The 25,195-nt window shown below is 39.0% G+C and overlaps 1 long non-coding RNA gene across 2 annotated transcripts in view; it reads left to right on the forward strand.

The window, feature by feature from the left end:
* The first annotated feature begins 5,288 nt into the window (after positions 1 to 5,288).
* Positions 5,289 to 25,195, forward strand: part of LOC136852276 (uncharacterized) — a 111,262-nt gene continuing 91,355 nt past the window's right edge. The window contains exons 1-2 of one of the 2 annotated variants that reach the window (XR_010857095.1): positions 5,289 to 5,525; positions 6,307 to 6,431. This is a non-coding gene — a long non-coding RNA (uncharacterized lncRNA). The remainder of the gene's footprint in view (positions 5,526 to 6,306; positions 6,432 to 25,195) is intronic. The other variant, XR_010857094.1, reaches the window with a different exon arrangement.

The raw sequence follows: 25,195 nt of genomic DNA on the forward strand, positions 1-25,195 counted from the left end.
TATATGGCGATCTGGGACATCACAATACATCTTGGGGGTCATTATCTTTATGATATTTACAGTCTTTTGTTTGTGTTTTGCGGTCATCCCTAGCGGGCTTGTATAAACACGCCGGAAAGGTGGATACACACCGGGTTAAAACACCCTGGGGGTCACTATCTACTATGAGATTCACAGCTGGTGTCCCGGTGTTTTTCTGGAATAAAATTTTATCAACGTACCTGACAAAGATGACACTTTGTCACGGGGTATCTTACATCCCTACCTAATTTTTTACTGTATTCGGTGTTACGAATGTTGCATGATTCTGGTAATTATGAGTAACACCGACTTCTTGTAGACATCGCCAGCAAACTCAGAGGAATGTCTTTCGAAGATATAATGACTTAACTTTTGACGTCATTAACTTGCCTCCTACTCGATGGATAATTGGCTATTCGTGAAAAAGTCTCAACCTCTGGCAATGAAATACATCCAATACTCCTTGTTTACACTTTGTAGTAGTAGTAGTAGTAGTAGTATATAGGATTTATGCCATGAGGTCGGGTGCTAGAATCCTTGAAGAAAAGGGTTTCCACAAGTAATACGAAAAATTACTTTCTATCACTATTTCTCCATTTAAAAGTTATATAACTAAAAATCAATTAACAAAGTGAAGAAAACTTTGGCAGTCGTCGTAACTCCTTTGATATTTTTTCTAATATGACATTGACAATCATTGTAGTAAATAGACAATTGCATAGGATTAGACTGGATTATAGAATTTAGGCTTCAAGCCAAGCACTGGGACAGCAAAGGTCATTCAGTGATGTATTATAACCCATGACATTTTTTTTTTGGGGCAAAGCAAGTTTTAATGTTGTTCCGGGTGTACTCCTTGCCCGAAAAAAGGGCCCTATTATTCATTTACCTGTTCAAGCTTACGTAGGGTTTGCCACGGGCCTCCTCACTTCTGAACAGTTGTGCAAGCCGAATCACAAAAACTGTCCTGCAACCACGGCGACAATGACTTATCATAGCTGCCATTCTTGAAGCCTTGACAAGGTACGAATATTCACTCAGAACTTCAGAGACAGCTGTTTGTTGTCATCACCTTGTGGGAGGAGTCGGGACGTCATATGTTTACGTCACGTATAACTTTGAACCCATACATTAGAGTGTTCTGCCACTGGCTTCGGCTGCTTTATGTTACTCTTATGAATATACTTTTTTCTAATATAAGTAATGAAGAATGATGCCGAAAATTAGGTAGGGATGTAAAGTATGCTATAGCTAAGTAATATCTTTGTAAAATGCACAGAAAAAAAGTTATTCCGGAAGAACACTGATCCAAAGGCTCTGAATCTCATAGTAGGAAAGATTAATGTGACTTTTTTCCTGTGACTTTTTTCCTGACTTTTTTGTGACTTTTTTGCCTGTGACTTTTTCCCTGCCTTTTTCTGTGACTTTTTACCAGTGACTTTTTCCCTGTGAATTTTTTCTGACTTTTTTACCGGTGACTTTTTCCTGACTTTTTCTGTGACTTTTTTACTGGATTCGTTTTGTTTATGACCTTTATACGAGAAGTGCACAAAATTCCTGGTTTCCGGTATTATCAAATAAATTATGCTACAAAAAATCTGTTACCGAGCGTACATCCAGCTAATATGGAAAGTTTTCCGCTACGCAACCTGTATAATATATGGAAAAGGGTAATCTTCCTTTCATTTTCCCTGAAGAACGAGATTTTCTTAACAAATTTATGTGAGCGTAGGACATTCCCCCTCCCCCGACATATTCCCCCAGACATTTTCCCCTCTGAACATTTTCTCCTCTGGACATTTACCTACTCTATACAATAAGAGCGAAAGTTTGTTTCTTAGAGTCATGCATGATTGATTGTATTTTTACTGAGCGATAAAAACTGATAAAAACATAATTACATTAAGGATTAAAATATTCATGTGGAATATTTAGGGTCAAATACAGAAGAAAAGTGCCATTAATATTAGTTTATTTTTTGCATCAAGGATTAAAATATTCAATACATTATAGTTACAACAGGCTACAACATTCAGGTAGTCTACCCTGATGCACCTACGGACACAGCTAGCCTAGGCTACTTGTAGCCTACATAAGAAACATCGGTTAGGCTACTCCCTACATACATTAGAACGGATGCTACATTTTTAACATTTCTGCTTTCAGTTTGGAGGTGGCGGAAAGGCGCTTCGCGCCTTATCCACATTTTGAAAGATTCTTGACAGGCGCGTATGTTCTGGCAGACGGTAATGTTGCGCTGCGCGAGCTAGCCACAGGGGTTACAGAAAAAGAGCAACGTGAGGAAGGTAATAACAGAAAGCAAGGTTATATAACTCTGTCGACAAACTGCATACTAGGCTCTGTTCAACTGTTTACTCCAAACTTAGGGGTTAACCATACATTCGGACATGATTGGCGTAGGCTATTTCTTATGTATAATATGAAGAGAATTGCAGAATTAGCATCCCAACCACTGAAACTATCACTGGGTGTAATTGAGTAACTAATTGAGTAACTTGCTGTATACTAGGGGGGAAAATGTCCAGATGGGAAAATGTCGGAGGGGGTGGGGGGATGTCCAGAGTGGAATGGGTCAGGGGAAAATGTCTGGGGGTGGTGAATATAACCGGGCCCTAATTTACGCATGGCATACTGTCCACAAACCTAAGACTAAAGATTCTGAAGATCACAGATGATGAAACGTATAGAAAGTGTGGCAATAAAGAGTCTCAAATTCATGTCTCTTATTCTTGTGAGAGTATTCAGCCTTTAAGAAGGCTCTTATGTGACACTATTGGCTAGTTCAGTATAAATAGAGAAAAACTTTTGCATACAGTGTAAATCCAAACAAGAGGAAAATTGTGCATTTATTTTAATTTTTGATTATTTGTATTTAACATGGAATGTGAGGAAAACAAACATTGATATGGAAATTTTATTTGAACTATTAAGATCAAAATGGAAAATAAGGAAACGACTGTTATTGATTAAATACCCGGACACCTTGTGCTGAAAGGCCGAACCGGATAAATACTACACTACAGACAGATGATAGACTAACGAGATTTAATAATGTAAACAAAGGTGATGTTATTATGATTATTAAAATGGCAAAAAAAACAAATTGTACAACTGATCCGATGCCAAATCTGAACCTATTGGGTTCGGAAAATGTTCACGCTTAGTATAACAGTGAAAGTTATAAATGTTAGCATCTCTAAATGTAAGTTCCCTGGGGCTGAGAAAGTGGCTGTTGTTAATCAAACAACTTGATTATCAAAGTTGAACTTCATACAGGCCGCTTTCGAATTGATCTTTTATGTCCAGAATGTTAGAATATGTAATTCTTGAACAGACAGTTAGATATCTGGAAAGAGTGAATGCTTTACTGGATAGCCAATCGGCTTATGGACACATATCCTATAGAAACCGGAGTAAGGTCTGTTGTAAATGACTTATTAGAAACGATAAATAAGCAAATGTGGTATTTTGGTGCTGTTCGATCTCACCGCTGCTTTTGATACAGTTATTCACGAACCTCTTTCAAATGACTTACTATCAAATGGTATTGCTAAAGATGATTTTGAGTATGACAGATAATACTGTCCAAATAGGGAACTCATCTTATGAAACATGAAGAAGAGGAGCACCTCAAGGCTGTGTATTAGGTCCAATTTCATCTTGTATTATGAAACATGCTACAGTGACGTAGGGGTCAAGTTCAAGCTATTTGCAGATGACACAAAATTTTGATTTTACACAAACGATATTAACGATACAATAAGATAATAAATGATGTCCTTACCAGTGTAAGGAATGGATAACATTGAAGCAGTTGAAACTGAATAAAAATAAAACTGAGTTTATGTTGGTAGGAAGGAAAAATGAAGTAAGAAGCCTTGGTGGTTTTCGGCTTAATATAATAAACAGAAATATAGTTTCGATCGCTGACAAAGACGTGACTTGGGTCTGCTACCAGACTGATATTTGTCTCTTAGTGCTCAAGTTAAAAATGTTGTACGGGTTACTGCACATAATCTTAGAAATATTTCCTTTGTTAAAAAAAATATATTGGAGAGTGTTCCATAAAAATCTTTTGATTAATTATGTCGTAAACTGGGTGAACAACTGCAGAAAATACTCTTGTCTAAGATGCAACTAATTACTAAAGAGAGCGCCAAGACTAATTAAGGGTGTTGCACCGCATGACAGGACTTAGCCTTTATTGTTCGAGTTGCACTGGTTTTGGTGAGAAAAATGAATACATCTGGATCAGATCTGTTTCAATCCTTAAAGTGTAAGTGGACATACGATAGGTGGCGACTGAAGAATGTCTATAAGAATAAGATACTGGATGTTTTCGTAAAGGAATATTTACTTTATAGTTTTTAATGGGATAAGGTAGTCGACTTATATAATACCAGTAAACTTTGTCAGAAGTGTGAAAGAACTGATGTCAAAAGTAATAATTCATGTTTTTTTTTTTTTGTTCATGTTATGTGTAAGGTATTAATCCGTGATCGTTTGGTTTGTACCGGATTTGAGTATCGATAAAGTTGTTTCATTTGTGAATGGTTTAAGTTTATAACTTGTATAGTCTATTAAGGATGTAAGTTTGATGATTTGACTAAATATAAATAAGTATATATCTAAAAAATGTATTTATTATATCTTAATCTATAATAAAAGAGATAAAAATAAGGTTCCCCATCAAAGCTAGAATAATGTGTAAAATATGTGAAATGATTCATCAAGCTGTCATGACTGGGTGTCCAAAATGTTTGAATGACTTGCTGCATATGCAATGCATGGAGTCAACACAGGAATAGGCACAAATGGACTCAAGTTACCTGAGCTAAAATGCAGTTCGAAAGCAGGCTTTAGAAACTTGAAATCTGCTGCTCCAAGGCTATATAGTACAATAAACTCCCACTTGGTATCAGGAGGACTGAAAATATCAAGTCGTTCAAGCGAAAATTGAAGACGATTTTTTCTGAGTGCGATAACAGTGTGGATTTGACAATGAATAGGGAGTACGCAATCCAATGGATAAAAGAATCCGGGAATGTGCCTGCATTAATATGTATGTGACGAGTTTGCGGGTAAAAACAGTAAACAGTAATATATTTTTTTTTACTGCGTGACAATACGGAACACACCGAAGAATTTTCATTCACTTGTTCGGTCAATTATCGATAAAAGCTTTCTGTTTTGATACACAGAGGCTAATTTTATCAAGAACCGAGAAGTCATAACACGAAGAATTAGTCAATTAGCGTGAAAGCTTCAACAAATTCTTTTATTTAATAGTTGTTCCTTAAAGAAAACCAAGGACGCTGTAGTACTCTTCCGCACAAATCGTCCGAGTTTTAAGACTGGCGAATTCGTGGTCCTTGATGGTGTCGCCAACAGCACAGGGGTTCTGAACTGAGTGAACTCTCGCCTTCTCGTCAGTCAGTAAGCAAATCCTCTAGGACCTCTAGTTATCCGTCGGCTCTGGAGAGGTGAGTAACGAAGTGGTATCCTGTTCGTTTTTTCGGACTGTTCCCAGCTACCTGAGCAGCTGAAATAGCATAATTCCGTACCGGTTGATTTTGCTGTTGGAATTTTTTGGCGTGATAGATGGTCTGCGTTTAGTTGTGGCGACTCTCTCAGGCTCTGCAAGCGTAAAGTTTCATTACGTTCATGTTATAATACTTTTAACATTCGTGACTGCAGTTTATAATTTTTTCCCATGGGTTCGTGGGTGTGGTTACTTGAGGAAATTGCTTGTTGCAACAGGCTTTTGTTTTTGAACAAGCCATTGTGAATTATGATTTAAACTTTTAGATTAAACCAAACTGATATTTTAAATATTTAAGGTCATGTTTTTCCTTAAAATTTTGGTATAAGAGAACAAAGTATCGTGAACTTAATGCATTTGTGGACAGCATTGAATATTTAGTTTAAATATTTATTCTTTAAGCTATAGTTATCACATAGCATTAATTTATTCTATTTTTTGCTTGTAGACCATAAAACTGCAAGTTTTCATTTACTTCTGCAGTACAAATGTAGCCTTCAGGGCCAGGAGATCTAATGGTACATGAAGTTTAGTATTTAATTTACAATGTATTTTGGAAATGAAGTGCCTGTTAAAATCTTGTGATTTTCGTGTAAAGCCGTCCCCCCTTTTTTAAAGCTTTACATCGACCCTGTGTCATGTAAAGATGTGACTAGTTATATTTTTATTTTATTGAAACAAATTCGTATCCTGCCACAATTCTAATTTTAAACTATTTCCAGATTTGACATCTATACCATATTTTTATGAAGCAAACTACGCTTGTGTGAAAGGTCAAAATTCTCCAGCAGAGTTTCGCAAACTACTCAGCAACTGACTATACTCCCAATGCTTGCCTTAATGAAAAGTAGGTGAAGTATTTTGTCATCTGTACAAAGGTTTTCTAAGTGAATTTGTGTTTCCAAACCATTTTTTTTACCTCCACCCCTACAGGGGGTGCCCCCTGTAGGGGGAGCACATGCCCTGTCCGTTAGTTCTTACAACCTATCAGCGGGTGCATGGGAGGTTCAAACCAACTAACAAAATTTTTCCTTGCAGTTGGTAAGTGCACCAGTCTAGCTATTTGTAGTATTAACGTACCTTCATTATGCTTGCTTTAGAGATTTAAAGTAACTTACGTTTATACTGATCGCTTAAGAATTATTCTAGAATTTTGCAGTTATCAGTGAAGACCTTTTAACTTATCTTGCAATTAGTTTTATAATACAATAGTTAATGTAGTGTTTTAAATATTTCATGGTTTTAGTTAATACACTTAAACTGTAAAATCTGTTTCTAAGCTCTGTAGTAATTTAAGTTTTAATTTTTCTTCGATACTTGTAAGGTGGTTTTAACTTATGGTGTTTAGCAGCAAAAATTTTAGTAATGTATGTTTTAAAAACTAAGTTTTAACTTTTAATTTAGATAATTTTAATTTTTAACATTTGAAATTTTAACGTTAGTTACAGCTGCTGTCAATAGTTTAAATCTTTTAACTTGAGCGAAACTCGTGCTATACAATGGACAGGCCTACGTTTTCACTTTAGTACAATAGATAAACTCTTTTGTACAGCCAGCGAAGCGAGGGATGCCAGAACGCGCAATGCTCTGAACTATAGTCTCCCCAGCGTACTTGGTCAAAGGAAGGGATCGGGAGGGTGAAAGAGCGATGCCTAGTGTACTTTCCTCATTGTCCAATTAAGGCTATTGAAGACCCTTTCGGTTCTTTAAAAAAAGGCTTAATTAAGAAACACATCTCATTATAATTCATGGCAGTTTCATGATATTGTTAGGAATAGAATACGAAAATATTAATTAAAGCAATGTGACAGCGCTCTCCTCACGTGTGCCACATCTGGGTTTACCCTGAGGCGATGGTGAGGAAGAAACAATTAGTTTTTGGTCAGTAGCCTTGGATTAACCAATACAATTAAAGGACCTCTAGGTCAACACAAGGAACAATGGATATGGATATCTCCCCAAAACGAAGCATCGGCCCTCAAACCAAGGAAGTTATGTACAGTGTTTATTTATAAATATTTCTTCAAGGAAATAACCTAAGGTGGAGGTTTAGCTCACTGTGCACGTGCAACAAAGCATACAGCAGAAGCAACGGTTTAGTGAGAGAGCAATTTACAGAATTGTCAAGGAATCGGAAGAAAAAAATGGGATACATAGAGGTCCGATTTTCCAAGAACGTGAAAGAAAAAATAGACCAAAGCCTGTTAGTACTTTCGACGCTTTCGACGAAAGAGTGTTATGTCGAAGTATTTTGAATTTCTACGAAAGGCAGGAAATTCGAACAGTGGAAAAAATTATATTGCAAATGAAAGAATTCAAATTTCAGTGGATGTAAGGAGCCATTAAGAAAAGTTATGCGTAAAATAGGTTTCACATTTGCAACAGTAAATGGACGGAAGTTCTCAACAGAGAAAAGTGATGGGATAAGAGCAAGAACGCTATGCTTAACGAGAGATGAAACACGTGATGAGCACTGAACCCTGTTCCATTGTCTGTCTTGACGAAACATGGGTAAATCAGAATTTAAACTCTAAATAAATGCTGGGTGGATACAGTCTGCAAAGGCAACAGGAATAAATCCACCGACTGGTAAAGGTGGCAGACTGATTATTTTGCACGCAGGGACGAAGCAGGGATTCGTCCCAAATGCAGAATTAATATTTCATGCGAAGAACGATGGTGATTATCACCACCAAATGAACCATGCTGTATTTGAGGAATGGTTCAGATATCAGCTTCTGCCGAATATACCGGAAAAATCATTTATAGTCATGGACAGTGCTCCTTATCACTCGGTGAGGATCGGTAAGCCACCGACAATGGCACATAGGAAGGCGTATACAGTATATTCGAGAATGACTTGTGGAAAAAGGGGCAAACATTAATGAACATTTATTGAAACCGGAACTACTACAGATGGTAAAATTATATACACCAAGGAGCGGGAAAAAACTCTACCATTGATGAGATTGCGGCAGAGAAAGGTCGCAGGGTTATAAGGCTTCCACCATATCACTGTCACTACAATCCAATTGAGCTGATATGGGGGCAAGTACAAAAAATTTGTGGCTACTCGAAATGAATTCAAAGTGGCTAATTTAAAACCTCTTCACCAGAGAAGCATTAAACTCAGTGACTCCTGTTAATCAGCTCAGTGGTCTGGTTAAACTAAGATATACTTAACTTTTCTGAAAACTGGGCAAATGCTGTTCGTCACACCGAAAAAGTATTACAGAAGGATGCAGCAACCGATATTGCCGTCGATAAATTTGTAGATTCTTTCGTAACATACATTAGCTCAACATCATCTGATGAAGATTGTTACAAAATTGATTATTCTTAATTTTACATGTGTACATTTTATTATTATTATTATTATTATTATTATTATTATTATTATTATTATTATTATTATTATTATTATATTCAGTAGTGTGTGATCTAGATTTAGACTCTTAGGAAATTTTATAAAATATAAGATGTAAATGTTATGTTCATTATTCATTTTCATTATGCTTTTGAGCATCTGATATTAAATCACTCTAGAAATTGAAACAAAATTTTCCGCAAATAGATTTCTATGGATGAAATAATGCAGACATATATCATGTGGCTATGAGGAACAGTAGATTACGTAACACCCTGTACAGCAAAAATTATAATAGGATATACCCTGGTATAAAATGATCAATGAATTATAAATTAAGCCCTTTAATTCCTAAAGGTAGACCAATGTAACTTCAAGTAATAGCATAGCCAAACTATAGCATAAAATAATGAAAATTAATAAATACTATACTTACAATTAAAAATGAGATGAGAGAGAGAGAGCATTTCCAATGCACAGATTATTCTTCAAACGACATCTGCGCAATCGTAATGAATGAAAAAACCAAAGAAACGAAAGAAAAACTTCACATTAAATGAAGACAAACGAGCCCAGTAAAATTACTGGAAGCGATGTGAAGAAAGTCCAAAGTTATGAACTTACATTAAGAAGAGGGAGAGAGTCAGTCACCTGGTGATGGATAATGTTTAAATTTTATTTAATTTATGCTTATATCTTCATTTATGATAACATTTGTAAAAGAAGAGTTAACTCTACACTCCGTTGTTTACAAGAGGAACAAAGCCAAGAAATATCAAAGAGGATTATAACAGGTCAAGGCCTTAAAAGGAAAGGATATCCAAATCCCCAAGTCTCCTTCAGGAAGCGGAGATATGTCACCGCTGTAAAGCGATTGGGGCCCCCATTTTGACCGTGTACGCTAGGTAGACTATAACTTGGCAAATTGGCCTTTTGTAATGTCGTGACGTTTGATGCGGTCGTTTCTCTGGTGGTTCATTCAATTGTTGGTGCTTTTTGGTGGCTCCCGTTCTTTTGGTTTGCTGACCCTTTCATTTTTTATTTATTTATTTATTTATTTTTTTTGCCTTTGGCAAAGGTTTGAGTAGTTGGTTGGTCTGTACAGAAGCAAATTTAGATCTATTGTGAAGGCTTCAGTTGATTTAAATTAACGAACCTTCTGTTTTACTGACCAAAATAATCTTAGATCTTCGATTTTTATTTGTAATAAATACAAACAACATTTCTGCCGTAGTTTCTTTTGCTCTGCAGCTGTGAGTCGGGTCCTGGCCTTTTCGGCCGTAAGTCATTTAGGCCGTAACATCCGAACTGGCAAGTGGCCCAAATGGATGTATATAATACTTTGATCCTCTGGGGCCTAGTACTAAACACGGCGTCCTAAGGAGCTTCCGCCATGCCTTAAGGCCTAAACTTCATATGGCCTAAAGTTGCGACGGCCTAACAGGTTCACGGCCGAAAATATACGGCGTAATCGTCCCGAACTCGTTGAGACCCTGTTATTCAAGAACTCCGGTGTTTGTGGCTTTTGCAAAATATATTTTAATGAGGAGAGACAGGAGCCCGGTGTTACTGATATACTGCACTTTATGCCAAAAGTTGTCTTTGATGAAAAGGTGTAGTTAGTTAACTGATTTTTCATAAGGATCACATGTGAACTTGAACGACCTTAGCTTTTCTTGCCATAAATTCCGAAATGAATTATGTAAAGAACTTAAGCAGCTTACCTTGACCAGGTGGAGTCTTAAAATTCACAGGGCTTTAAAATACTGGCATAAAGTGGCTTGATGTTACCAGGAAGACCATAGGTCAAGCCTTATGTTCCATCAACTGGAAATATTAAGGAAATAGTTATGGTGTTTTACTCAATATCTGAAATGACTGTTTTAGAAGGAGTGTTTTGTCAGGTAAAATTTATGCTAAATTACCTAAGCAAATGACTAGAGCCTTCGAGAATCACTGCTGGATTAAGAACTGAATTAAATCCTTAAACACCATAAAGGGTAACAGATATATCCAACAAAGTAACTGAAGGCAGCTGACAAGGCACTCATGAAGCCTTAATATCAAGCAACCTAAAACCATCTTAGCTTAACTGGGGACTTGATCCACACCTTAATCTAGAGCAATGCATTTCCACACGGAGAAGAATACTTTAAAAGACCGTTCAGTTAGACTGACTTGGGAAGCAACTTTTCGAGATAGTCTTAAAGATCGTGGCTACAATGTTCAGCTAAACTATATGAAAGTAATTGAGGACCCATTCTTCCATATTTTAAAGCAATAAAATAGAAATTAGTGAAATCCCAGGGTTGAGTTACTGTCTTTATTATTCTGAGTACCACACTATATGATAGAAGGGCTTCACCTTTCCTAGGGCATTATAACAAATACTGGTTTACATTACCTGGTTATTTTTCGTAAGACTATATGACTGTCGAAACTTCGACAAGAGAGATTGTACTTTTCCGCAAGTTGTGGTATAGTTTTAAGTATTTGTAAGGACGGGATTGAATGACATACTGGCTGAGTGTTGACTGGTTTATTGGTGGCTCCCTACTGAATGAATGTACAGAATCTTCGAAGTTGTTATTGGCTGATGCGAGCTGCAAAGTACCATCTACACACAGACAAGGCAAAACAGAGGTAATGTTTCGGACGTCTGTGTTTGTCAGCAGACAAACAGATGGCGATTGTGAGAGACATAATAAATGTACAGTGGTAAAACATATATCAATGGAAGGGCCAGGAAATTCCACATATGGCCTATTGCATGAGATTCGAGACAGATTAATGAATACAATGCAGTAGCATAATATATGTGAAATGGCGAGACGTTTGGCGTCTTCTTAGACAGAAACATACATAGTTCGATACAGAAGATTCAGTGGAACAGTATGAGTACATGATTAGAATGCTTGCATGGTAATGCAAGTAGTGGTGATTATACATAAATCGAGACAGCAATATTTAGGGAGAAACAGACGGAAATATTGTATGGTAGAAGTTGCGTTCCTTGAGAGAGAGAAAAGAGGATGCTCTTGTTTCTCTTTGTCTGGGTCCCTCCGAAGGTATGACGCACGCGCACACGTGTGCTCGAAAGAGGCTGCGATCGGCGTGACGAGGTCTCTTACAATACTTCCCCCCCAAGCAAGGCGTCGATGCGGAAATCGCCTTGCTAACAACTGGAATGGGCGTGAAGGGCTTGGGCTTGTGGCGGGGAGGAGGTTGAAGGGCGGCGCGGGTCGGCAGGAACTCGAGGAGGACGGGAGCAGGTTGAAGGATGACGTCGGCCGATCCTTCGGTTAGCCAGCTCGAGGGGGACGGCAGTAGGCTGAATGATGACGGCTGCCGATCCCTCGGTAGCCAGCTCGAGGGGGACGGCAGTGGGCTGAAGGATGACTTTGGCTGGTCCTTCGTTGGTCGTCTCGTTTGGTACGAGTTCGGGGGCAGCGACGGGCTTCCTGGAGGAGGCATCCAGGGCTCCGGTGGTGGGGTGGGTCATCTCGGAGGGTCGGACATCTACTGAGAATTCGAGAACAGTGGAAAGCAGGGAGGCGGCAGTGGGTTTGTTGGCGCATGGGTCGTCATCTTGGGTCGGACGTCTGCCATCGTCTCCTTTGGGTCACTCTGGGGTCACCAGTGTAAGGCCGGGATTGAGTGACATACTGGCTGGGTGTTGACTGGTTTATTGGTGGTTCCTTAATGAATGAATACAGAATCTTCGAAGTTGTTATTGGCTGGTGCAAGCCGCAAAGTAGCATCTACACACAGACTGGGCAAAACAGAGGTAATGTTTCGGACATCTGTGTTTGTCGGCAGACAAGCAGATGGCGATTGTGAGAGACATAATAAACATACAGTGATAAAACATATATCAATGGAAAGGCCAGGAAATTCCACATATGGCCAATTGCATGAGATTCGAGACAGATTAATGAATACAATGCAGTAGCATAATATATGTGAAATGGCGAGACATTTGGCGTCTTCTTAGACAGAAACATACGTAGTTTGATACAGAAGATTCAGTGGAACATTCTGAGTACATGATTAGAATGCTTGCATGGTAATGCAAGTAGTGATGATTATACATAAATCGAGACAGCAATGGTTAGGGAGAAACAGACAGAAATGTTGTATGGTAGAAGTTGCATTTCTTGAGAGAGAGAAAACAGGATGCTCTTGTTTCTCTCTTTGTCTAGGTCCCTCTGAAGGTATGACGCACGCACACACGTGTGCTCGAAAGAGACTGCGATCGGCAAGACGAGGTCTCTTACAATACTTCCCCCCCAAGCAAGGCGTCGATGCGGAAATTGTCTTGCTAACAACTGGAATGGGCGCGAAGGGCTTGGGCTTGTGGCGGGGAGGAGGTTGAAGGGCGGCGCCAGCCGGCAGGAACTCGAGGAAGATGGGAGCAGGTTGAAGGATGACGTCAGCTGATCCTTCGGTTAGCCAGCTCGAGGGGGACGGCAGTAGGCTGAAGGATGACAGCGGCCGATCCTTTGGTAGCCAGCTTGATGGGGACGGCAGTGGGCTGAAGGATGACTTCGGCTGGTTCTTCGTTGGTTGTCTCGTCCAGTACGAGTTCGGGGGCGGCGACAGGCTTCCTGGAGGAGGCGTCCAGGGCTCCGGTCTTGGGGTGGGTCATCTCGGAGGGTCGGACATCTACTGAGAACTCGGGAACAGCGGGAAGCGGGGAGGCGGCAAAGGGTTCGTTGGCGTGTGGGTTGTCATCTTGGGTCGGACGTCTGCCATCGGCTCCTTTGGGTCACTCCGGGGTCACCAGTGTAAGGCCGGGATTGAGTGACATACTGGCTGGGTGTTGATTGGTTTATTGGTGGTTCCTTACTGAATGAATACAGAATCTTCGAAGTTGTTATTGGCTGGTGCAAGCCACAAAGTAGCATCTACACACAGACCAGGCAAAACAGGTAATTTTTCGGACATCTGTGTTTGTCAGCAGACAAGCAGATGGCGATTGTGAGAGACATAATAAACGTACAGTGATAAAACATATATCAATGGAAAGGCCAGGAAATTCCACATATGGCCAATTGCATGAGATTCGAGACAGATTAATGAATATAATGCAGTAGCATAATATATGTGAAATGGCGAGACGTTTGGCGTCTTCACAAACAGAAACGTACATACAGTTTGATATAGAAGATTCGGTGGAGCATTGTAGGTACATGATTAGAATGCTTGCATGGCAATGCAAGTAGTGGTGATTGTACATAATCGAGACAACAATGGTTAGGGAGAAACAGATGGAAATATTGTATGGTAGAAGTTGCCTTCCTTGAGAGAGAGAAAACAGGATGCTCTTGTTTCTCTCTTTGTCTGGGTCCCTCCGAAGGTATGACGCATGCACGCACACGTTTGCTCAAAAGAGACCGCGATCGGCGCGACGAGGTCTCTTACATATTGTCTTTAAATTTACGTAAAGTGGAAATGCGTATGATGTAGAAGAAGGATATGTTTTGTTGTTCGTATTTAATTGTAAAAAACATTGTCTTATCTGTTTCGTGTGTTTAATTGTAAATATACTTGTAGTATTGCTTAACTAATGGATTGGTGGTCTCACGGTAGTTAGTCGAAGTTTTGGTTTCGGTCAAAGACGGCCGTGCAGTCGCTAACTGTCGCTTCATAGCTGTAGCATAGTGCGGATCTAGCTAGTGGAGGACTCAAGAATGCAGCCATAATTGTCGGTGTCTACAAATCCATTTAAGTGTTCCTATTCCTTTTAAAGTGCATTTAGCGAAACTTTCTTTAGAAGATATGCATATCAAAAGGTAAGGAGAATTTCTTGAGGTTTACTTTAGATGAGGGTAGTGAAATAGAGACTGTGCTTATGCCAGTCTAACTGTACGTCAAGCTAGGAACAATTGAATACGCCAATAGTAAGTTCATATTGTTAGTTTAGTTAATATACACAATGCAATGAATTAATATAATCACAATTTAAACTAACATAAGAGTGAAGTAACCTGGGTGTTGTAGCATAAGGCTTAGGCTACAACTTGGGTCAGTACGTTTCGGATCGTTTAGGCTATATGACAACAATGACAATTTGAAATGCTATACTTATTCTGAGTGAGTCGGAATAAAATGGTGCTGTGACCAGGATACAGTGAGTGGTTGTTGTATCAGAGATCAGTATAGTTAAAATTTATGAAAGTGTAAGGATCCTTGTGATATTTGGCAATAAAGATAAAGACGTGACCGGCTGATGGTGGCAGCCATATTAGAATGTCACGTGTTAGCCTAGCCCGACATGGAATAAACTCAGTCAATCATTGCCTAGCCTAACTATAGCCTGACTTTTGATAATAACTCGGTGGGAATTTGAACCTTCCTTTCTTTTTTTTTTGTACTTTTCGATCATTGCACATTAATAAAATAAAGTTGAGAAAATGGCTATGGCCTATCCCGACGTGTTTTGCATAGAGCGAAAGGTTGCTGTGATAGGGCATTCTCACGTAAAACATCTCGGTCATTTTATGACAGGGTGCTGTAGTAAAAGTGATGTGAGACTGAAACAGACCTTGAATTATTGCACTTTTGGGAAATCAGGAGCAGTGTTTGATAACCTCCTGGATCCTGTTTTAGTGACCAAATTGACAGCTGATGCCCCAGATATCGTTATCCTGTTCATCGGAGGAAACGATATTGATGTTAACGATGACAATCTAGAGTTGGTCAATAAAGTAAAAAATAAGATCTTAGGACTAGTAGAGAGATTGGAAGGTATCTATAACTGTAAGGTTTTAGTAGTTAGTGTAGAGATTCATAATGCTCTTAGAAACATCCCTAGGGATAGATACCGAGCACGAAAAAATCTGCTAAACCAATTATTGAAGAGAAACCGAGAAATTACTTTTGTTTTCAATCAGTTAATGGAAAGAGACACTGCCGGTTATAGAGTACATTTCCAGTATGATAGTTATAAGACACTGGCGAGTCACTTATGTGAAGAAGCTGATGCCTATGCCTTTAGTCAGGATTGGTAAATACCAGGTTGTGCTCACGCCAACCCAGAAATTAAGTTAAGTTAGGTTAGGCAACATGATGGTTGATGCATTTCCACTTCATAAATTTATTTTTTCCTTTATAAATTGTAGGTAATGGAAAGGAAATATTAATTTTTTTTGGCAAATTATGGTGAGTTTTAAGATACTTAAGTGAGATTTAATTTGGAATAAACCCTGTTGTGCATTGTATATAAGTATGTGTAGTCAAGGGCACATATATATACAATTTAACCGGTAGTCATCTACCATTAATTGATCTGAAGTTTAGTCAACTTTTAAATATTATATTTGCTAATGTGGTATACATATTATTTTTTGGAGTCGGCAGTTTGTACATTTTAAGTAATTAAGAACTTGTGTACTTGGTGTTGGTAAATTATAGGCTAAGATATCTGACTTAGAAGAATTGAAGAGGAGAGAGGGGGTTTAAGTCTGTGATAACTAACTGGTCAAAAAAGGTTGAAACCACTATTGATGCAGGTGATATCAATAGTATTTCTTCATTGAGGGACTCCTTGAAGGAATATTTACAGAAAGTCCAGGAATTGAATAATGAAATATTGAATCTAACAGATCCTGGAGAACAACCTGACCAAATTATGAATCAAGCTGAATATAGCCTAAAGGTAGGCACTGAAATTCATAGCCTAAATTCCTCCATCACAAGTCTTCTAGCTGTAAGAAGTGAACCTAGTGCATCGATAACGCCTGTTAAAGCTACTGTGAAGTTACCCAAATTAGACCTCAAACATTTTGATGGTGATGTAACAGAATGGAATTCATTTTGGGAACTTTATGAAGTATCAGTGCACCAATGCACTGATTTTGAAAATATACAGAAGTTTTCTTATTTGAAGGGCCTATTGGAAGGCGAGGCGCTGGAACTGTTATCTGGTTTTAAATTAGGTGATAAATATTTGCAAACAGTGAACTTGTTAAAAGGGACCTATGGCAGAAAAGACGAAATCAAGTTGTGTTTAGTCAGAAAACTCTTCCAAACTGAGACTCCCAAGGCAGATGCAGAATCGCTACAAAGTTTTAGAGCGCAATTCGAATGCTGCATAAGATCATTGGAGAGTGAAAGACTGGAATTGAGTGAATTATATACCATCTTGCCCTATGTCAAACTACCAAGTAGTGTAAGTGAAATAATAAAACGAAGGTGTGGAGACGATTGGCTGAAATTTTACACCTTTAAAAATATCTTGAAGAAGAAATATACAATTTGAGGGCTTTTCCACAGACTGAAACAGCAAAAGCTAATACATTGACATTGGTATCTGTTTTCGCAGTAGAACAACGGCAATCTGTGAGACCAAAAACATCGGTAAGGCCTAAAGAAAGTACAAACAAAGCCAAGGTAAACCAGGTTAAAGGATGTGCACTTTGTGGAGGCAACCACATATGGACACAGTGTAAATCTTATGTAACCAGAGGAGGAAAGATAGAACAACTCAGAGCTCTGGGTTTGTGTTTCATATGTGTATCCAGTAAACACTTCAGTTTGGACAGTGACAGGCAAGGCTGTAATAACGGTTGCACTGTTAGACATCATAGTGTTATATGCAATAGAAACCAGCCAAATAAATCAAAGGTAGGTGGGGTACAAGTTGGAACTCTCTCTTTGACAAATACCGGACAGGAAAATAAGACGACTAGGAAGTCGATCTTGCCTACAGCCATGATAACTCTAAAAGGTAAAAAGGGTTGTATTGTACAAAAAAGAGGGTTGCTAGATACCTGTGCCGAGAGATCATTTATAAAGAAATCTGCTCTTGAGGGACTCCACTATAAAAGCAAGGGAGTTGAAAACATATCATTGGGAGGGTACTTAACTAATACACCAGTTAAGGAATATGAAATGGTGAACATCGCTGTACCTCATTGGGGTAGATTAATAAATATGAATTGTACAGTGGTAGATGAGCTACCAGAATATACAAAGAAATTCGGCGTTAAAAAAAACTTAAGGTCGTTTTGTAAAACAAAATTCAGCTTGGCTGATAAAGATTTTGATCTACCTGTAGAGAAACAATCGCCTGTTGAATTGTTAATAGGGGTTGACAATGTGTACAACATCTTATGACCAGGGTTTAGAAAATTTGAAAATTTAGTATTGCTACCAACCATATTTGGTTATTCGGTAACCGGAGCATGTAGTTCTCCTCCCACCAAGGAGGCTCATGTTTCCATTTTAAAACTGGCAGTGGAAAGCAATGATATAATTATGGCTGAAGGGGCTACTCAATTAAAGGGTCCAAGGGAAGATCTTGAAAGTTTATGGAGTTTGGATCATTTAGGTATTGACTGCAGTGAAATAACAGAACAGGAATGGAAGGTGTTAAAGAACTTTGAGAGTACTATAACTTATTCTGCAATTGACCAACAGTATGTTGTGGCATTGCCTTGGAAAGGCAGTAAAAGGAGATTAACTTCCAACTTTGGGTTGGCTTTAAACAGATTAAAACAACAGTGTGTCAGGTTTCAGAAAGACACTCAGTATCTAGAACACTATCAGAAAATCCTGAAGGAACAGGAGGATAGAAGATTCATAGGGAGAGTGGAATGTTTTAAAACAGAAGACTGTCATTTCTTGGCACACCATGGCATTAAGAAGGACAGTGCAACAACCCCTATTAGGATAGTATTTGACTGTTCAGTTAGACGGGGGAAAAGTGGGTTGAACTTGAACGATGGTTTGTGGACGAGACCACATATAACAGCTGACCAGCTCAAAGTTCTACTGCAGTTTTAGGCAAGGATATACCTGCAGAATTTGTGGAAGTAACAACTGGATTGGGATGAACAACTCCCAGACCCATTGCAGAACTAGTGGGTTGAGTTATCCGAAGACTTAGAAAAATGTCTTGATATTTTCTTTCCTAGGAATACTAGCCTAGGAAAGGGTGATTCCTTACGCATATTCTGCAATGCCAGTGAGTCAACATATGGTTGTGTAGCTTATAGAGAAAAGAACGAAAACTCTAATTTAATGATAGCAAAGACAAGAGTAGTACCTATTAAAGAATTAACTGTTCCAAAACTTGAGTTGATGGTATTGTTGCTAACAGCAAGAACGACCAAATTTATTAAAGAATCCTTTGAGAAGGATGAATTTGTGAAACTGTTCGTTTGGTTGGACGGTAAAGTCGCCCTAAGTTGGCTGGTATCGAAAAGTGTTCTCCCTGTGTTTGCGAAAAATAGAATACAGGAAATAAACTCTTTAAGTCCAGAGGCGGTCTTGTCCTATGTGCCACAGATGATAATCCCAGTGACTGGTTGACACATGGGAAAAGGACAGACATGATCTTGGATAGTTCTTCCTGGTGGGAGGGGCCCCCTTCGTTAAAAAATTCCTCTTGGCCAATAGGTAGGTCATGGGTTGGTGGATCACTTGTGCAGGGTAGGGAAGAGAACATTTTGGTCAATACTGTAGGGGACAACCTGAATGGTAATACTCACTTGCTGAATTGGGAGAGATTCAGCAAGGTTAAAAAGGTCTATAGGACCACAGCGTGGATCCTACGATCTTTGAATGATTGTAGGAGTTCAGTCAATATGTAGAAGCGTGGTGAATTGACCTTGGAAGAACTTCGAGAGCAAAGAATAAGACCATTGCCATCATACAGAGAGAATATTTTTAAGAGGAATACGAGAGTTTGATGACGGGGGTAAGAAAACCAAAACTGGCTATCATACACCAGTTGAATCTTTACCTGGACAATGGGGTAATAAGGTGTAAGGGTAGACTAGAACACGCACAGTTACCCGAATCTGTTAAGTTTCCCATACTATTGCCGAAGAGTTGCTATGTTACTCGGGTAATTATTAAAGAACATCATGATGCTAATGCTCATATGGGTGTAAACGCCACTGTGGCGAGTGTCAGACAGGAGTTCTGGATCCCACAGATAAGGCAACTAACTAAGAGTATGTATTATAATACACCATTGTGTTATCTGTAGGAGAACGCAGGGGAGGCCATATAGGCCCAATATAGTTCCTTCATTACCTGAGTTCAGGGTGCAATGTAAGCAACCGTTCAATACCACAGGCGTGGACTATACCGGTGCATTATGGACTAAGGGAAAAGGACAAAGCCCTGAGAAGGCTTATATCATCCTATTTACGTGCCCGATAACCAGAGGCATACATGTGGAGCTAGTTGATAACCAGTCGTGTGACTCGTTCCTCATGAGTTTTAGAAAATTCTGTAGTAGAAGAGGTTTCCCAGCACTCATGTTGAGCGACAACGCCACCATGTTTGTAGTGGCATCAGAATACCTTAAGACCATGTCGTAGAATCCCAGGGTAAAAGAGCATCTGTTAGATATAAAGTTATAAAGTGTAACTTGAAGTTCATTCCAGCGAGAGCACCATGGTTTGGTGCTATATGGGAAAGGCTGATAGGACTTCTGAAGTCATGCCTAAAAAAGATCTTAGGCCAATTCTTGCTCAGTTTTGAGGAACTGACCTGTGTGCTGGTGGAGCTGGAAGGAATTATCAATGACAGACCATTAAGTTACATGCCCAGGGATTTGAATCAGTTAGAAATCTTAACCCCTAACCATTTGATCCTTGGACGAAAGCTCAAGTCCTTCCCAAGAGAAGTAGTAAATTGGGAAGAGATCTCCGGTGACCCTACCTATGGACAGAGAGAGTTCACCGAGAAAAGATTCCTATATATATCCAAGTTTTGTGACGACTTGTGGAAGAGATGGGAGAAGGAATATTTAACAACGTTAAGAGAGACCCATTGAGTAGGAATGAGCATGGTTCTTGGCCCAGGATAGGGGAAGTTGTCCTCACTCATGAAAAGGGGCCAAGGAGCAAGTGGAAGTTGGGCCAAGTGATCGAGTTACACATGGGGAGAGACAAGGTCCTAAGTTATATCCCTAGAGCTGTAGCAGGAGATAAGGAAAACTAATCCTCTGACAGATGACATTCAGTCAAGCACCCGCCCGAGCAGAAGGACTGCTCAAATAGCTGCAGAAGCCAGAAAGGCATTGATAAGAACAGGGCTATTGTAAATAATGTAGGCATAAGTTTTTTTGTGGGGGAGTATGTCAAAACTTCGACAAGAGAGATTTACTTTTCCGCAAGTCGTGGTATAGTTTTAAGTATTCTCTTTAAATTTACGTAAAGTGGAAATGCGTATTATGTAGAAGGATATTATGTTTCGTTGTTTGTAGAATATTATGTTTCGTTGTTTGTATTTAGTAGTAAAAAACGTTGTCTTATCTGTTTCGTGTGTTTAATTGTAAATATACTTGTAGTATTGCTTAACTACTGGATTGGTGGTCGGACGGTAATTAGTTGAAGGTTTGGTTTCGGTCAAAGACGGCCGTGAAGTCAGTCGCATAGTGCGGATCTAGCTAGTGGAGGACTCAAGAATACAGCCATAATTGTCGGTGCCTACAAATCCATTTAAGTATTCCTATTCCTTTTCAAGTGCATTTAGGGAAACTTTCTTTAGAAGATATGCATATCGACATGTAAGGATAATTTCTTGAGGTGTACTTTAGATGAGGGTAGTGAAATGGAGACTGCTTACGCTAGTCTAACTGTACGTCGAGCTAGGAACAATTGAATACGCCAATAGTAAGTTCATAATGTTAGTTTAGTTAATATACACAAGGCAATGAATTAATATAATCACAATTTAAACTAACATCAGAGTGAAGTAACCTGGGTGGTGTAGCATAAGACAGGCTACGATTTGGGTCGGTACGTTTCGGATCGTTTAGGCTATATATCAACAATGACCATTTGAAATGCTATACTTATTCTGAGTGAGTCGGAATAATGATCATATGACACTAATATACCAGACCTACGGTTTGATACGGTAGCCTGGGAGATTGATAGAATGAAACAATGAGCACTGAAGACAATTCACTTTAAGATTTAAGAGCTTTTTTCACTCTAAAAATTTAGTATGAATTAAAAACTGTAAATTGGCCATAAAACTGCCAAGATAAGTATCATTTTAAAACTGCTAAGAGAAGTATCATTACAGAATGATAATGGATTACGAAAATATGCGTTGTTGTTTTTTCAGTACAATTTCATGAACTGATCATGCTGTTATGACGGATGGTATTTAACTCATTCCAATTAAGCTGAAATCGTGTCAGTTGTGACTATATCTTGCATACAAGAATATTTTTGTATGCATTCTTGTTTACTCCTTACTCTTTAAAAATTAAAATGTTTTGATTGGCAATGTTGGTTTTTAAGTAAAGGTAAATGTTTTCTGCCAAATGAGAGAGGCTTTCATCTACCCCTGGCTGATTTTTTCAGTTAAGGAAGAATAACGAATTCCGTAGATCAGAGGTCGGCAACCTTTTGAACACACTGTGCCAGTTGATAATTAATACCACTTCTTTTACCACCTTGCGTGCCAGTAGTTATTTTTAAGCACTGTATAGGAAAATTAAAATCATAATTGTACAGTATGTAGTGACCATTTTAATTATAATGTATTTTCATGAACATACATAACATAAATGTAACAATTTTGTTGCATTTAGTGTTCTTTGTAACAAAAATATTTTATATTTCAAGTTTATACCTCACCATATCAATGCGATCCTTGCCCTTGCTTCCCGGCCAAAGTTGAAATTTCAGGTGAATATTTGGACACCTTGAGTTTCACACAACCCTCAGAGTGATCCGTTGTAAGCCTGCTGCGATGGGGGCTGAGGATGTGCTTCATGTGTGAAAATATCTGCTCACAATGATATGTGGATCCATATGCTGATAGCAGCAGTGCAAAAGCTGCTTTCTTCATGCAATTGAATTTATCAGGCAGTGATGTCCAGGACCTTAAAATGGAGGCTGCATGATCATTTTGACTAGTTTCCAGTATTTCTCGAAGATCTTTAAATTTAGCTGACCACAATGGTGAGGCCTGAAAGTCAATTAACTGCATTTCCAACTCCTAAGTTTCCATCCACTCAAAGAGAGTCGCATCCAAGTCACCATATTTAAACATGTCTGATCTGATTAAAAATGAAAACACTGGGCCCATGTGTTGAAACCTGATTGAGAACTCAGACTAATTCTTGCATGTACAACTGAAGATTAGTAGTGTTGACAGGATGAATTGCAGATAAGTTCTTCAAGTTTTTGAAATAACGGAAAGAATCAGTTTTGATATCTGTTGAGTAAACTGCAAGCTTTGTAACAAATGCCTTCCAAGGATCATACAAATCCATCACTGTTTTTCCTGCACCTTGCAAAAGAAGATTGAGGTCATTTAGATGTTTGGTGATGTCTGAGAGAAACATAAGTTTCACAATCCAACCTCTGTCCTCCAGCTCAGGATAGTCTTGGCCTTTTTCTGATAAGAAAATTTGGATTTCATCAAAGCATTCACAGATCTCTCTAATACCTTCCCACAGCTTAACCACCTAACACTGCAGTGCAAGGGTATATCTTTGTACACACGCTCCACCTCTTCAAGGAAAGCTTGAAACTGCCTGTGCATAAGAGAAGAGTGTACAAGAAGAAAATTTATCTCTTTTGTAACAGTAGTTATCACCTTGTTGAGGTGAGAGCTCGAGATCTTGGCACATAAATTTTCTTGATGAACTATGCAGTGCAATTTCAGAATAGGGTGCCCAATTTTATCTTCAACCATCTTAGTAAAACCCTTGTTTTTTCCTACCATAGCAGGAGCATCATCTGTTGTAATTGCAAAAATCTTTCCTATGTCTACCCTTCTGTTCTCAAAATGGTCAGTGAATGCCTTCAGTATGTCTTCTCCCTTGGGGGGTGCCATACATAGGTTTAAGACAACACAGTTCCTCGTGTACCTCTGTGTCACTATACCTGGCAAAAACAGCCAAGCGGGGAATGCCATTGATATCCACGCTTTCATCCAGGGCCACACTGAACACAGGTGTACTTGTTCAAGCAACCGTTTGCTGCTGACTTACATTATCAGCCATTTCAGAAATACGTCTCCACGGTTCTAGCTGAGACAGGCATGTCTTTTATCCTTGAGATGATAACGTGTTTGTTTGATATGCCATCAAATAACACCTCAGAGCACTCTAGGAAAGCTGCTTTTATAAAATCTCCATCAGTAAAAGGCTTTCCATGCTTAGCAATACACAGAGCTAGTTTGTAACTGGCTTCAGTTTCATTGTTTTTGCTAACACTCAAGTTTTTGAACACATTACTTTGTTTCTCATAGAGGGATACTGCTTTCTTAATCGCCTCAGCCTTGTCAGCAATATCCTTGAAAGTCCTCTCGTGTTTTGTTTCAAACGTCGTTTAACACTCGAAGCGCGGCACACGACATTCTCGCAGCAGAAAGCACACACAGCATGATCATTCTGCTGAATAAATCCAAATTCAATTGCTCATGATGACTGAAATGATCAGACATCAAGCTTGACTTTTTTTGCAGTAGCCATGGTGACAATTAACTAGAAAGAATATTACTTACAGCCGCTAAAGAGTCACTGAAACAACAGCACTTTGTGACAGATGCGAACGGATGGTGGGAGCACACGGGTACCAACAGGTCTCATACTCGCCTACATCTCGTTGCACTCACGTACTCCTCACCATGGGTACGAAACATTTTCGTTTTAATTCGGTGAATCATAGGAAAGAAAAGATAGACAGATAAATATATAGATAGACAGATAGATAGATAGATAGATAGATAGATATGATAATTTAAATCATAAAGTAAATAAACCATGAAGATAAAAGTAATGATGCACCACAATACACATTTTTTTTAGGATTTTTTTCTTTGCTCCTTCGGATCAAATGCAGTGCCACAGACAAGCACTCCGTGTGCCAAGTCTGGCATGCGTGCCATAGGTTGCCGAACCCTGCTGTAGATGAACGTTCGTCTTCTTGAACGGAATTGAAAATATGATTGATGAAACATGGCAAGTGCACAGTTGACTTAAGGCCTGTCCAGAAGAGCGGGCGTGCCCGCCGAGGAGCGAGGTAGGCGGGCAAATTCTGCCGGGCTTACCCGTGAGTGTTGTCTACACGACAGAGTTGAGGAATGGGTGGGCGTGCCCGACGATGCCAGTACCTTGTCGAGTGTCGTACGAAAAACATGGTGGCCAGTACTGCTCAGAAAAAGAAACTGTTGTGCAGCATAATAACTGGCGTATGTATAAAGAAAAAGACAAGAATTTGGTGCAAAGTTGGCTAAAATGAGGGATGTTTACTGGA

Source organism: Macrobrachium rosenbergii, chromosome 25 (assembly GCF_040412425.1).
Source record: "Macrobrachium rosenbergii isolate ZJJX-2024 chromosome 25, ASM4041242v1, whole genome shotgun sequence".
NCBI classification, from domain to species: Eukaryota; Metazoa; Arthropoda; class Malacostraca; order Decapoda; family Palaemonidae; genus Macrobrachium; species Macrobrachium rosenbergii.